This window comes from Propithecus coquereli, unplaced genomic scaffold, assembly GCF_000956105.1.
Source record: "Propithecus coquereli isolate 6110/MARCELLA unplaced genomic scaffold, Pcoq_1.0 Scaffold104, whole genome shotgun sequence".
Classification (NCBI taxonomy): Eukaryota; Metazoa; Chordata; class Mammalia; order Primates; family Indriidae; genus Propithecus; species Propithecus coquereli.
This window is the reverse complement of record NW_012134303.1, coordinates 5,302,773-5,319,023: the sequence shown is the minus strand read 5'-3', so window position 1 is coordinate 5,319,023 and position 16,251 is coordinate 5,302,773. Positions and strand designations below refer to the sequence as shown.

The window sequence follows — 16,251 nt, the reverse complement described above, 5'->3', positions numbered from 1 at the left end:
GGGGAGGAGGAGGAGGTCTGGCACAGTAAAAGGCCAATAAACCAAAGGAATAGAGTATAGAGCTCAAAAACAGATGATGATAATATAAATGCAATCTCACAGCAAGGGAAGGATGGATTGTTTGACATTGGAAAGGGTAGATCACATGTGACAGAGCTTCCAAACCAGTATATCACATTATAAGCCACATATGGATTATAAGTGTGCAGAGGCATTGATCTCCTTGACCCTTAAAATGTCCAAGAAGGATGTAAGGTGGCCAGAGTTCCCAGGCTGCTGGCTTCCACCTCTGGCTATAAGCAGCCCCCACCAGTTCCCCACACTATGCTAAACATACACTATCATATTCTCTTGGTGCCATGACCTAAAAAAGATTGAGAAGCACTGCTATATGAAGAAAAATAAAGTTGGATTGCTACCCTGTATCACACACAAAGGTGACCTCTAGGTAGATTAAAAACCCAAATGTGAAAGGTAAAACTATAAATGTCAAAGAATTTCTTTATAATTTGAAATAGTGTAGGACTTCTTAAATAAGACCCCAAACAACAAAACATATGGTGAAACAGTGAAGAGTTTTACTACATCAGTCTTAAGGCTCAATTCAATGAACATCAGAGACAAAGTTCACAGACAGATGATAGACTGGGAGAAGATATTTGCAATGTTTGCAGTGTCTAAAGCTGACAAGGCATTGATATCTGCAATATCCAAGGAACTCTGGTAAATTAATAAGAATAAGGCAGAAAACGCAATAGTTAAAATGGTCAGAGCATATTCACAGAACAAACAACTCACAGAAGGGGAAACTGGATTGGCTAACAAGCCTACGAAGAAAAGACAGATCTTGCTAGTATCAGAAAAATGCAAATTAAAATAACAGTGAGATATCAAGTTATACTCATCAGATTGACAAAAATTAAAAAGTCAGATAACACCAAGTGTTTGTGAGCATGCGGGGGGAGTGGGGTGAAGAATTTTCATGTGTTGTTAGTGGGAGTGTAAACTGCTGTAGCTATTTGAAAAGCAACTCTGACAGCACTTACTGATGGTAACTAAGTATATTTCCTACAACCCAGCAACCTCACTCCTGGGTATATATCCTGGAGAACCTTTCCATGGTTCTAAAATGGGACACTTACAGGGATGTTTATCACAGAATCATTTGTCTAACAGACTGGAGGCAAACTAGGTATCCAGCAGTGGGGGGATATACATATAAAGTGTGGTGAATGCATGCTATGGAATATTACACAAGGGTTAGAAACAATAAAGTAGTTGTGAAAATACCAATATAGATCTTGAAGACAATCTTGTGAAAAAATAAATACGGGGTGTCCCAAAAGTCACCATACATAGGGAAAATGGTGACTTTTGGGACACCCGGTAGAATGAGATCTATAACCCAAAGACAGCTATGTTAATTTAAACACACACACACACAGACACACATGCAATAGCAACCTGATAGGTAGGTAGGTAGATAGGTAGATAGATATCCTGGTCTTATATCAAATACATTAGAGAACATACCTGACAGGGGACAAGAATGGGAGTGGGGATATGGATGAAGGAAAATAATAAAATAAAAGGAGGAGCGTGACATGGACTAATCATGATATTTTGCCACGAAATGAGGGATGTGATTAACTTGGCTCTCTATAGCTCAGTTCCCCCCTCTAAATTTTTTTCAGTGATATAGGAAGGGAAACATTAACTCTAACCAGGGAGATCTGAGAAGTCTGTTTGGAAGAGGTCAAATTTGAGCTTAGCTTTGAAGGATGGACAGAGCCTTGGTAAAGAGTTCTGGAAGAGAAGGGTAGTTTTTGCCAAGGAAACAACTTGGTTAGAAGCCAGGCAGTGGGATAGATTTAAGTATCAGCAGGGAGACTGTTATGTCTGGAGTATACTGCAGGTAGAGGGAGTGGAAAATAAGCCTGCAGAGACAGGTGGGAGCTTAATGGTGAAGGGCTTATGATGCCTGGTTAAGGAGTGTGGGTTTTATTTTAAAAGTAATAGGGAGTGATTTACAGTTTTTGAGCAGGAAAGCAATAGGATCAGATCTAGGAAGATTACTGTCACAGAGTGTTAGATGGATTGCTGCGATGTTTGACTGGAAACAGAACTCCAGAGGCTGTTGTCCAGGTGAGAGCTAATGAGGGATTGTGCTAGGCTTTGGTTATTGGTCACTAAGGAGACCAGTAAGAGTGTCATGGATATGGACTTGGGAAATTGACAGGACCTGAGAAATAAATTAGAGTGGTGTATCGTCTTTATAGTAAAGGTGGTGAAAACTGTAGGAGATGGATGAAATCACCACGAGAGAGTCAAGAGCTTTTGGGCAGAATGGAAGGGGCCAGTGAGGAGGGCTGTGAGGGGACCCAGGACTGAAGAGCCCATAGTATAGTACAGTGAAAGCCAAGGAGAGGGTTTCAGAAGGGAAAAGAGTATGTGGTAATGACAGATGCCATAGAGAAGGTCTATGGGACTAAAATTTAGTAGAGGTCACTGGTTACTTTCCAGAGAGTAGTTTCAAGAGAGAGGAGTTGGTAGGCCCAGACTTTCAGGGGTTGGAGAGAGTGGGAGGAGAGGAAATGGAGTCAATGAGTGTTGGCTAGTCTATCAAGAAGTTTGTTCTGGAAGGGTGACGGCCAGATGGGATGGTAGCTTGTGGGGAATAGGAATCAGGGGATCAGAGGAAAGGTTTTTGTTTGTTTTATTTTTTAGTATCAGGCAGACCAGCACATGTTTCCAAAGACCAAACAATAGCGAGCATTCCAGAAGATAGAAGGGAGAGGAGGGATAGTTACCGGAGTAGGGTCCCAAGGGCTAGGAGCCCTGGAGCAGCTACCTGATAGTGCTCATTGAAAGCTAGTCTTGTTGTGACTTGATTTACACCCTTCCCCTAATTATGCTCCTTTGCTTTGCCTTTGGGAGATCTTCCTTCTCCCAGATAGACTTACTACAGCTCCCCCCACCCCCATCCCACCCCCTCACTTTTTTCTTCCTCCTCGGTTCCGGAGACTGGTTGAAACTGGACTAACAAAGACACCTCTCTCTGTCAGTCAGCAAGTCAAGAGAAGTGATTAGCTGCTTGGCCAAAGGACCTGAAGCACTCAAATTTTTGAAGGGGAAAGTACTTGAAGATTTGTTTTCCGCTCAGCTTTAGGGGACAATTGTTGCTGCTCTTGGCTGTGGCAGGCTTCATTGGGGACTTCATCTCTACAGAATTCTGTGTTAACTTTTTCTGAAAGATTGCCAGCACCAGATCTAGAAGCTTTTACAATCTTCCTAAAACCAGAGATTGAAAAAATCAGTGATGGAGGGGGTGTGTGTGGGGGCCATGGGGCCTCCTGCCAGGAAACCATTCCAGGCCCCCTGGCCTGGCCAGCTCCTTTTCACCTCTTTTCTCCCCCAGATTTTAGAGTTTGGCCTGCTTTGCTTCTTTCTCCAGCTTCCACTCCCTCCTTCCCCAATTTCCTACCCGGATGCCTCTTAGGATAGTTCCCTGATTTATACCTAGCTCTGCTTTCTCTACAAACCAGGTAATTGACTTGTAAATTGTTTGAAGTATTTCCATTGCTGCTAACTAACTCTAAGAGAACAGTTGGGCAGAGTGAGAAATAACCAAAAGTAAATGACAATGTGGAAGTGGGGGAGGACAAAGAACTCTGACGAATCATGAGTCATCAGTGAGCTGTGAACATGTACGTGGGCTTCCTTCTTCCTTTCCTACCAGGCCATTGACTGACTTGGGAGTTAGCTCCATTATCTCCGCAGCAGCCAAAATCACCTCTCTTTGGGTTGAATACTAGACAAGGTCTTCAGTCTGGAGTGGATGGGGCATAACTTTGCTAACAGTCTGGTAGATTTTCTCTATGTGTGGGTCCCCATGTGGTTTTCTCTGGCTCCAGATTTGTCTTGACAGAATCGACTCAAGTACTAAATGCTTATATATAATTCATGTCTATAAGTTGTTCAAATATCTCACTTTGAGCAAGGGCAAATTTTCTTATAAATCATTGTTTACCAGGAATTGCTAGCTCCCGTCTGGCTCCCTTTCCAGCTTGGAGCCCAAGATCAGCTATTTCTACAGTGCTCTTGCCATTCTCATATCAGAACTATCCCTCTCCCTCACCCTCATCCTCACCCCGAGTACTTCTGATGTATCTGTTAGTGTATCTGTTAGTGCCCAACCCTGGAAAACCCCACCACCTGCTTTGCCTGCTCCTTCTTCTGGGCTGCCAACTATTGTCTGAGGAAGTTTCCCCTACATAAACATGTTCTCTAGTGTGAACGGAGCTCTCGGTGCTGCTTGGCAGACCTTCACACTTTTCTAACAATTGACTTCCTGCCACATCCTCTCCAGTATCTCCTCCTGGCCCTCCCTAGTCATCTTCAACCTCAACTACCTTCCCTCTCTACCTGTGACCTCAATTCCTACATTTGGTGGAGTTACGTGACATTTTCATGGGAATTTTGACCTAGAATTGATCCATCACTTTATAAAGGGAGTAGCTGAAGAGGCACTAGACTGGGCTAAGAAGATATGTCGCTGCTGCTCATAAGCTGTGTGGCCATGGATAAGTTAACCTCTGGGCCTCAACTGCTTTCTCCAGTACATTGAGAATAGTGTTATTTTGAGCATTAGATGGAGCCATGGATGTGCACTTTGAAATCTGAAGCACTTCTCCGGTGCAAACTTGTAGCTCTAATGCTGATGCCACTAATAGCTCTGGAGCTTCTACTTTTCATCTGTACCACAGCTGCACCACCTCCATTGCGCATCTTTCCTGTTGCATACAAAGCTTGATTTCATCTTAGCTTCCAATTGTCTATCATGTAAAAAGAAAACAATATCAGAAAGGTGGAACCCCCACCCTCCAGATTCCTTTCCCATCTCCTTTTTGGCCAGTGTGTGTCTGTGCAGATGGCTTTACTTGTCCATAGGGACTACTGAATATGGTTGGGGGATCAGGGAAGGAGTGAGCTGGAAGTTATCCTGTCTTCTTAAACTCAAATCCATGACTCGCTGGGAGGTACACAGTAGGCTATACCAGAGTACCAGCAGGCCCTACCATTTTAGCAGACTCTTATGCCTGTGGGCATATGTATTTGAGTTGGAATATGTATCTCTTTATCTACATGGGTGTGGTTATGAATGCTCCTCTGGTTCTAAATGGATACCGGGGTGTGGGTTTGTATAAGAATAGCACTGAGACTATGTGAGTACATTGCTTCTCTCCCTTCTTTGCCCTTCCCTTTCAGAGCTCCCTGAGTTCTCTGGCAAGGGGGTGCTGACAGGGAATTTCTTCCTTTTTTTGTGAGGATCAATACTTTATTGCTTTTTATTTATTTTTTTTTTATTTTTTTAGATTTCAGAGTATTATGGGGATACAAATGTTTTGGTTACATGAATTGCTTTTGTGCCATTTGAGTCAAAGTTATAAATGTGCCCGTCACCAAGATAGTGTGCATTGTACCCATTACATATGAATTTACCCATCCCCTCCTACCCCCTCCCACCTGCTTGGTTTCCACTGAGTTTTACTACCATATGTGCACATGAGCGTTGATCCTACCTTCCTTTTTCTCCTTTTGTTTAAGGAGCAATAGCTGGTTGCTCCCTGTTACCTCTCATTCCCAAAACTTGATGGTTTCTCACCAGAGAATCAGGGAAGCCAACATTGATCGAGAAGCAGTCAGCTCACACTAGCTCAGTATCAGGCCAAAGGTTGTATAGTATATCAATGATGGGTAATTTATTATGTCAGAGAAAAATGCCAAAAGTATCCCTGTCTAATGGAATAGATATGCTACAGCAAAATTTGCTGTAAAGTGAATTTCTGGCAAGTCCTTTTTCACTTTGATTTCCATTATGAAACCATGGCTATGTTTTGCTAGAAAAACTAAAAGAAAAAGATTAGCTCCAAGTTGTAATTAAGCCATGTATTTTTAAATAAACCACATATTTTTAATAATGTAGGTCAAATCATTTTAAAACTATAATGAGAATCTGTGCTAGACAGTCGGTTTGCCCCCTCACCTTTCACAGCTTTAAATTCTGCTGCTGCTTTTATTCAATTTGTTTCCTGCTGAAACCTCTTCCTCGTGAGCTTTTATTCGTTTAAGAGCTTATTGCCTTATGAGCCCAGGAAAGGAGGGTTTTTTGACAATTGGAGTTTTGTTATTTGAGTTTTTCACCCAAAAGCAAAGCTTTGTTAATGGGATGAACCTGCAGCTCCTTTTCACAGGTATTATCTCAACTGATGCTCAAGGCAACCCAGGAAATAGGTATGACAAGTAATATCCCCATTCTGCTGATGAGAAAACGAAGGCCTAGAGATTAACTGGCTTTTTCAAGATCATACAGCTAGAAAGTAGGATCAGGGACTTGAACCTTAACTCTTATGATTCTGCTTCAAACAGGAGAATTTTCTGAGAGGCAAAGGCAACATCAATCCAAATTTCCTGGAAAGCTTTTTTAAGAGGTCTGTGCCATCAAATCATTCTCAAGTTGCCCTTCTAAATTCTAAGAAGGAAGACAACATTATGGCAAATTAAGTATTTCGTATTTTTCCAACAGGTATATTAGTGTTAGGTTAAATTCATCCCAAGCAGAGCTGTATTTATTTTCTCATGCAATCTGGAAACTCAGTACACACTGGGGCTCTTTGGATGGCCTGCATGCCCATTCCAAGGGTCGTGGGGACTCATTCAACCATTTGTAATAGTTACAGATGTGTTCAGTAGTTCTGTTTTTATTTTTATGGCCAACTATTGATCATATTTACAGTTTTATTTGATTTTTGGCTCTTGCAATTTCCATTATAATATCACAAAACGGAAGTTTTTTCTGGTTCCTGATATAGTTTCATGAACATGTTATAGAGAAAAGGGAGACCTATATATTCTTCCATGAACTTATTTGCCTCTATCTAACATCTCTGCTTCATCCTATTTTAACAATTATTGACATTCCCTAGGGGCAAGGGAAAATATGACATGTTTAAAGATTGAATTCTCCAGTTTCTGCTCAGCATAATGATCATCAAATTAGTATAGTGTGCCCATACTCCTTCTGTCACTAAATTAATATGCTAGCACTGGGGACTCAGCACATCAGGATTTTTCTACTGGAGCCTAGATAAACTGCCCATTGCCCACTGTCCAATTAAGGAGACCACTTTAATTGTGAAACAAGAAGAAATCCCCCATCTTTTTATTCTAGGGAGTTCCATTCCTTGAAGTACATTTTATGACTTACTTTATTAATTACATTAGTAAATTTCTATTAAAGAGTACCTACTCCAATGAAAAGGTTAGGAAAATTGAGATTGATTGCTATAGTGTCAATGAAAATAGCAATATTTTCTGCCCAGAGGAGCTCTTACTGCTCCTTTTCAAGTGGGTTTGTGTTTATACATTCAGAACATTATTCAATGCAGAGAAGCAATGAAGCTTGGTGGAAGAAGCAGAGGCTTTGGTATCACCAAAACTGGCTTCACAGTTGCTTGCTGTGTGATCTCAGGCAAGTTCCTTAACTTCTCTGTGTTTCAGTTTCCTCATCTGTAAAATGAGGCTAATACCCACCTGTTGAGGCAGTTAGAGGATTAAATGAGGTGGATTAAAGGAGATGGCATTTTATAAATGCTTGGCAAAAGGAAGTTATTATTGTGTTTTTGAGGAGAAATGTGAGTAAACAGGTAGAAGGGAGGGATGCAAAATATTGCCTAGCAAGAGTTAACTTTATCAGTCTGGGAGGTGTCTTTCCAAAAATTTCAACATGCTGACGGTAGCCAATGGAATGGGTGTATGTGTCTTTGAAAACAAAACATGTAGATGCATGTCTTCATGCCTGGGCTGGCTGCTTCAAACACTGATTATAGCTGAACAACTAGAAAAGAAATGTGGTTTCGAGTGTTGAGGGGGAGCTTCTGATGTTGCTTCTTAGCTGTGGCAGACACTGAGAATTTGGGAGGTTCACCCTTTGCTAGACACTGATCACTATGTGTGTATAGCTATATGTAAATGAAATGGATCACCGTTCAGGCTGGCAAATTGTACATGATGCTAACATTATCAAGATGATCCAGAGCTTCCTGGGCCACAAAATAGATCTGTATATCTGCATGATATGAGTCTTTACCTGTCATATGCCAGACGTATTTTTCAGCTACCAGCGTTCTTTCTCCCTTATTTACTTCTGCAGACAAAGCTAGTCCCTTAGTGCTGTTACTAGGAGAGTAGAGTAGAGGGCTCTATGGATGCCCATCTCTGTTCGAATGGAAGGAGCACAGAGTTGATTGAGAGGCTCTGTTACAAAACTCTACCACTGAGCAGCTCTGTGACATCAGCCAGCCCCACTGGCTAACTGCTTTGCAACTTGGTGCCCTCAGCCTGCCTTGCAGATGTATTGGAATGATCCAAAGGAATGGCGAAAGGAAAAGTGTTGTGAAGTTTCTTAAGTATTCTACTCTCGGGAGTGTTATCATTAGTATCTTTCTTACTGCATTTCATGGCTAGGGGAAAGACTCCCAGCTACTTAGGCCAAAGTCTGTTAAGTTCTTGCATCCCCTTCTACCCCATGCCCCATACCTGAAATGGGAATTCCAGTTGTAAAGTAAGGACAAATTATAAAATTCAAGCCATCTGGTCCCTACATTGGAGGTCAAGGATCTCTGTTCTGCCTTCCCCAAAGGTCATGAGGGGTTTTTCAGGTAGCTCCTAGCTAATGAGACTTGGAAGTGGCCTTCTCAGGGATTCCCAAGTGCATATTTAATTCTCTATTTTCATTCATTCCACAATTATGCTTTTTCCCACAATTATGTTTTGAGTGTCTACTACACACTATAAACTACATCTCTGGTGATGAGCAAAACCAACATCATTCCCTGCCCCCTCAAAGCTTCCATTCTAGTTGGAAAAACAGGTACTGAACATCTCCCTAGATATTCCCCAGACATCTTAAACTCCATCTGTCCAAAGGTAAACTCCTCATCTTCCACATAAGACTCTTCTTCCCCTAGGCTTCTTCATGTCAGTGAAGAGATCCACTCAGTTGCCCAATCAAGAAACCTGGAAGTCATCCTTTGCACTGTCCTCTGTTTTACCCATTGATTCCAATCTAGCACTAAGTCTTTATAGTTTTTAGCCTCTGAAATATCTCTCAAATCTGTCTTTTCCCTGTCTCCACTGCCATGAACCTAGTCCAAGTCACCATTATTTTTCTTCAGGAGGTTATAGCCTCCTCCCTAGGTTCCCTGTCTCTGGTCTTGCTGCCCCATCCACTCCCATCCTTTCTTGGGTGTCACAGTGAGAAAGAAGGGGAGGTGCCTTGAACCATAGTGATAAAGGAATGCTGAGGGCCTTTCTGAAATTGTGAACCCCAAACCTGCACAATCATTTGTCAAATAACAATATACCAATAACAACACATAACTTTGATTGCACATTTACTATCTGCTTGACACAGTGCTAAATGATTGACAGCAGGGATTCTCCCAGTGTGTTTTTTGACCCCATAAAGTCAGCACCATCTGGGAATTTGTTAGAAATGCAAATTCTTGGACCTAGCCAGACCTACTGAATCCATAACTCTAGAGGTGGAACCCAGTGATCTGTGTGTTAACATCACCTACAGGTGATTCTGATGCATGCTAAAGAGTGAAAATCATGGTTTATATGAATTATCTCATTTAATAATTATTCCATGAAATAAACACTATTATTATCCTCATTTGACATATGAGGAAATTGAGGCTCTCGTTTGTGCCAAAGTCCTACAGGGGTGAAGGGAACATAAATCCAGGACTTTTTGACTCTGCATCCTGTTCTCTTAGCTACTACACCAGGCTGTCTCACTAAATTCTGAACCAAACTGTGAGCCAAACTAAAGTTTAAAACAAAACATATCTAATGAACCAGAATAAGCACCTCAGCACCCAGAAATTTTTGCAGGTCAACCTCTGCCCTTTCTCGCCGATTCTCTGAGATTCCACCTCTGCTCCAGCTAGGTCCTTGGTTACATAATTCACTAATTCCCACCAACATAATGTTCTCCAAATTTGGAATGCATTCCCTAACACTTTGTTAGCCCTTTCCTTACTCCTTTGCTACCTTGTAAACCCACACATCTCCGAATTCCTCCTGTGCTTATGATGTGTACAGTATAATTTGTAAAATTCATTGCATATGGCTTTATTTCCAGTTGCTTCTCATGATATGGCCTTATCTCCCACAATAAACTTAAGTGTCCCTTGAGGCCATGGGTTATGCAATGTATTTCCTTTGTGTATTATCTTCTCATCCATAACACATACATACATACTTGCCTAGCACAAAACTCGGCACAAGATCAAAAGTCTTGAATTAGGTTGGTGATGGGCCATGCATCATCTGTTTTCAAGGAATAGCAAAACTATAAGCTCCATGAATACGGAAACTATGTCTTTACCCACCATCTTAACCTCAGTGCCTGGCACAGAGTAAGTGCTAAATAAATAATTTTTGAACAGACAGATACCAATCAGGATGGGAACCAAAGCCATTTCAGAGATCTTAGAGAACGGAGAATACCCATAAACTATATCAGATGTAGACCATTTCTGTATTTAAAAGCTCTAAGTTATCATGATATTGTGTTTTTAAAAGCATAGAGTTTATGTTGTGTGAACTTGGGTAAGTCCTTTTCTCTTTCTGGGTTTCTGCATCCTGAACTGAATGATTTCCTGAGTGTTACGCAACTCTCTTTTCTGTGGTCTGTGATTAATTGTCTCTTGATTGCACTCTATTTCAACTGTCTAGACATCCAAAGAAGATACTGCTCTACCTGGGCCACTGGCTTCTAAGTGTGTGTGTTCATTCATTCATTTCTTCATTCATTCATCAAACATTTACTGAGTGCCCATTGTGTACCAGGTACTGTACTGAGCACAGGAGATTCAGTGGAAAGGAAGACATGAGCCCTATCCTCAAGGAGTTCTGTCTTTTTGTGAGGTATGGCCTTATAAACAGGAATCCTAGCCCACGCTGTGGGGAAGGGGTAATCATGAAAAGCTCCCTAGAGGAGCTGATATCTTGGTTGAAGCCTAAAGGATACATAGGAACTAGCCAGGAGAGCAGAGGCAAATACAAAAGCACATACAAAGGTTCTGAGGCAGGATGCTAGGAGAGAGGGTAAAGCAAGATTGGAGGATAGAAGACCAATTGGGAGGCTGTGGCAATGCTCTAGGGGAAAGATGAGGAAGACATGAACTAAGACTATAGAGAGAGAGATGAATGGACAGGTTTGAGTTATAATACATTTTGGAGGTAGAATTGACGGTCTTTGCTGATAGATTGGATGTGGAATATAAAAGAAAGGAGGGATCATGGAGGACCCTGGGTTTTTGGCTTGATCGACTTTGTGGATGGTGCCATTTACTGAGGTTAATTCCATTAACTCCAGAGAAAGGAGCTGATTTGGGGAATAGGGATGGGGAGAAGATGATGAGTTCAATTTTGATCATGTTGAGTTTGAGTTGGAATATCCAGGTGGAGAGGTCTCTGATAAGCCATTAGCTATAAGGACCGGGCACACTCAGAAGAGAAATCTGGGATGGAGGTTCAAATTCAGGAGTCATTAGTGTGTAGATGAATTCCCTTTAGGAGAACGAGCAGACACTGAGGAGCCAAGTGCCCAGGAGAGCTAGAACACCAGTGCAAAGTAAGGCGGGAGATGCTCTCACAGACGTGGGTTGCCGGTATACATGCTCATTCATTCCCAGGCACACATCTCTGCCCCAAAGAGGCTTGTTCAATGATGTCTGTGCATCTCTTACTGAAAATAAAGGGAAGAAGCATTAAGTACCCAATCGTAACTTCTCCATTTTATCATAAATGATACCTAAAAAAGAAAGGAAACTGATACTTTCCTTCTATCTGCCAGATATTTTACATTCATTAACTCACTTAAATGTTCACAATAATCCTACACAAGAGCTATTGTTGTTCCTGAGCCCTTGAGATTCAGAATGGTTAAGTCACTTGCCCAAGGTCACATAGCTATTAAACGGCAGTAAAGAGATTTGAGTCCAGGTCTACAGAACAGCACCAAACCACCTCCTAGAATATAGCTGGATCCTTAGGAAGGCTCGTGCACACTTTTCTCCCTTCCCTTGTTTCACAAATGTTATTTGCATCCCTTAGCTTAATGCTTTGCTCTCCATTAAACTACAAATCCCCCTGGGAAAAGTAAAGCTCTAAGTTGTTGTCAGTCATTTATGCCTCAGTGGGAATGAGTTTCAGATTCTTCCTTACAAACAAATTTTAATTTTATGGGAGAAGAACGCTGGAACCTTAAGGGAGGGATAAAAAGGCAGAAAAGGGTTGAGTTATGAAAATTCAGCCCCCTCCGTCAGTTTCACAGTCCTACCATAGTCTGAGGCATGTGCTTTTCAGATTCTTAGATGCTATCTCCATATATATCTACTACTTTATAGACGGACCCATTTCTGGGACTGCTACCCTAGCTGTCTGGGTCTGATCAAAGGTGACCTTAAACTACACAATGACTCCAACCCACTGTGGTCAGAGGAGGCAGCCAGCATGGGCTGCAGTTGCGGACCTGCAGTCCCTGGCCTTAGGCACACGTCCGAACTCATCCCCTTGAGAATTAGACCCTGATGTGCATATTTAAAATCCTGAGCAGATGGAGGCAGGAGAGCTTGTTGGAAAGACTTGGAGGGGTTCCTTCTGCCCTGTCTGGGTCTGTTTGCCAAAATAAATGACATGTATCAAGGCAGGGCATTAGTCCAAGCCCATTGAAATTCTGCTAGCAGTCCAAACAGTGACGGTGTTTCAGATTGGTTCTGTGAAGTGATCAGGGTTAGGAAGAGAGAAATGATGTGTGAGCATCTGGCTGCTGCAGCCTACTGATGGGGACAGTCCCATGGGCGGGTCTGGAATGGTGGGGGGGCCAGCCTCAAGGATCCCCTAGGACATCTGCCACTGGTAAACAGGGCAAGAGCCATGCACTGGCAGCAGGCAGTCTGGTTTGCATCCCATGCCGTTCCTACTAGCTATGTGACCTAAACAAGTCCTTCCTCTTCTCTCGGCCTTTTTCCCCCCCATGTATAAAATAAAGCCTGGATTGAATGGTCTCTAAGGGCCCTTCCTGCTCGAACATTCTGTGACTTCTCTGACACTGGAGTGATTTCTTTTTCTCTGTAGTGGGAGAGGCCCACCCACCCACCTGCTTATCTGTAGCCTCTATGTTGTCACACTGTCCTCTGCTGGCCATTATGAAAAGTGTCACTGATAGGGTCTTGCGGATGGAGGGGGGAAGCAGTTCATTATTGATATAGTATTAAGCTTCAGCGGTACGGTGGGTACTCAGACAGAAACCCCATGCATGCAGCTAAAAGCACAGAGCAAGTATATCTAAAGATGGCTGACAAAACAACCTCCAAACAAAATATATCTCCTTCATTTTTTTCTTGCCCACCTTCATTTGTTTCTGGTACTCTGTGCCACTATATGAAAGGACCTCAGTGGGTGGGAAGGCTCCTTGCTTTGCATCCTATGGCTGCAGGCTCCCAAAGGGCCTGGCACCACACTGAGGAGGCAGGCCGTGCCAGCAGTGCTTCAGAAGCCTCGAGACTTCCCACAGGCCCTGATTCTGGCCCTAAGTCAATCAGTCTGCGAGGTTTTGAGCTGGCCTGCTGACATGCCCACCAACCCAAGCACCTGGGGCCAGCCTAGAAGTACACCTTCCTCCAAGGGGTGCCTTTTCAAATGCCCTTTGGAAAAAGAGTCAGAAATTTTTTTTAAATCCATGAGTTCTTTAGGAGGCCCACTTTCAGTTCTCTGCCTGAAACACAGGAGTCAGTTAATTCAACATGCTCACCCAGACAAGAGAAAGGATGCAGGCTGTGCAACCCTGCCTTTCTGGGTGGAATCCGAGTTCCTGTTAAGTACAGCCCGAGAATTGCCTCCCCCCTAAGTCTCCTTTCTTACCCTTGCTGATGAGCATGTGCTCACAAAGGCAGGGGACCACAGACGGAGTGTGCCAGCCCGTGTGCCCACACTGGGCGTTGCTTGGGCTTCTCTCTAGTGGTGTGAGCAGGACGAGAGTTGGGCCACATCACAACCTGCGCTCTCAGTAGCTGTTTGGTGGTTTATCATGCTCTTCCCCTCCCCTCCCTTGATGAGGGAAAACTTTTGGCAGGGCTCAGATTTGGGTCAAGCATTCAGTGCCCTGACTGGATCCTCTCTGCTAGTAATAACATGGCCTCAGCAAGGCCATCCTGCCCCCTATCCTCCCACAAAGAAATCCCCTCCTCCCCAACAGCTGGTTCTTATCTGCCTCCCTTGTTCCAGCCGCCTCAGGCAGGCTGTGCTGGCTTCACGCTGACACACACATGTTCTCCTGAATGCTCCTTGATGACTTTCAGCCCTGACCACACTGCTTTCTTCTCAGCCCTCCCTTGTTCCCAAGCCTCTGAGGGTTCTCTGTGTCCTTCCACATCAGGTCTTCAACTTCCCTGCCATGCCTTCCAGGCCCGCTTCAGCTGGGGCCCACTCAGCCTTTCCAGTGTGGCCCATGACTCCCCCAGCCATGGGCAAAATGTGAGCATTCCACAAACCCTCCGTGGCCAACCCTTCCTTTGTGTTCCCGCAGCACTTAGGCTCTGTTCCAAACTTGCACTGTTTGCTATGGTTTTGTGTACATTAGTCTTGAAACCTAGGCCCACATTTGCAACTTCCTCACTCATCCTCAGAAGTACCCCAGCAGTGTTTTTCTTTAAGTATTGCTCTTTTTCTTTTTAGTTTCTTCATACGTATATATGCATATACACCCACATACTATGTACACACACATACACATATATAAACACATATATATTGATTTTGTGAAACTTACAAGAGTAATAAATAAAAGAATCATCGTAAACAAGATTCCAACAATGGGAAGTAGGAGCCTAAAAAATGAAAGCTCCCTCCACCCCCATCATTCCCAGAAAGAAGTCTGTTAAACAGTTTGCAACCTGTCATTCTTTGTAGGCTGCATGTTGGATGTTGGGAAAGGTTGAGTGGTAGGTGGTGCCCCAGAAAATTGCATCTCCCTGGGAAGAGCGTCTTTTACTTCTTTGCAAGAGCCCTAGGTCTTCATGGGCCTGATTGACACTGGAAATTATACTCCAAAAGACCAGCACAGCTGGTGGCCACTTGCATCTCCAGTACGTGACTCTGGCCACCGCATAAAGCATCTGTCCTGTTTTTCAGCCTTTTAAAAAGTAAACCATGAAAGTAAACAGTAAATGCCATGTTTAATGGGCTTTTTTCAGAGTTTTTTTACAGATTCGTAGGAAATTGTGGACAGTCAGTAAAGGGGCCAAGAGGTGCAGATGAGAAGCATTTATGAAAATAGGCTTTCTACCTGATATAGTGATGTGCTTTTTGAAAGGTAATGCACATTACTAATGGTTTTCATTTTTCTGCCAAGAAATTTCAGTCCCTACTGGGATTTGTTCTAAATGATAGACCAGCCTGCCTGTGTTGCACCCACTGGGGTTAATTCTCACTCTCAGTCTGCTTTAAAATGTCAGCCTGAACTCTCAGACTTAATTGTTACAGACATTTTATAACCAGGGCATTCAAAATCCTTAGTCTGTTCCCTCTTGCTATCATAATTGATACTTAACGGATATTCTCAGGCTCCTTGTATTTTATACATTGAGTACTTTATAAATTGGGGGGGGGAGGGGGATAGGGAGGAAGAACAAATAAACAATTCGTGTGTGTGTATGCCTGTGTGTGCAGACATGTGCATGTATGTATATGTGTGTGTTTATTTTCCTTGTGTCAGTTGCCAGGTGCTGCAATGGGGGTCCTGGGATCTGCCAGCAAAGATGAGCTCTGACAGGTTGTTCAGCTCATGAGTTTCTGGGTTCTCTTCTCTCTGGCCCCCTGGGGCAGTGTTTTTTAGGCACACCATTTTTGGACTTCACTGCAAGCATGTGGTTGGCCATTTGGATGTGAGTTATAAAATGTCACAATGCTCTCCAGCGTTCTGTTCTTTCACTATTTTGACAATCTGATGGATGGCCTGGTATTAACTAGGAAAAGGACAATATTATCCAGCCTGAATAACTAATCTCCTAAGAAGTACAACGTTGAAGGATCTTGGTGCACATGAATCTTATTAAATGTGCTTATAAAATGTGTTCTATCCAAATAAGCTTAGCAGCCCCTAAAATAGCCTTTCCT

At 42.9% G+C, this 16,251-nt stretch overlaps 1 protein-coding gene across 1 annotated transcript in view; it reads left to right on the top strand.

Moving 5' to 3' along the window:
• COL4A6 (collagen, type IV, alpha 6) overlaps positions 1-16,251 on the top strand; it is a 289,911-nt gene that overhangs the window by 208,663 nt on the left and 64,997 nt on the right. The window lies entirely within an intron of this gene.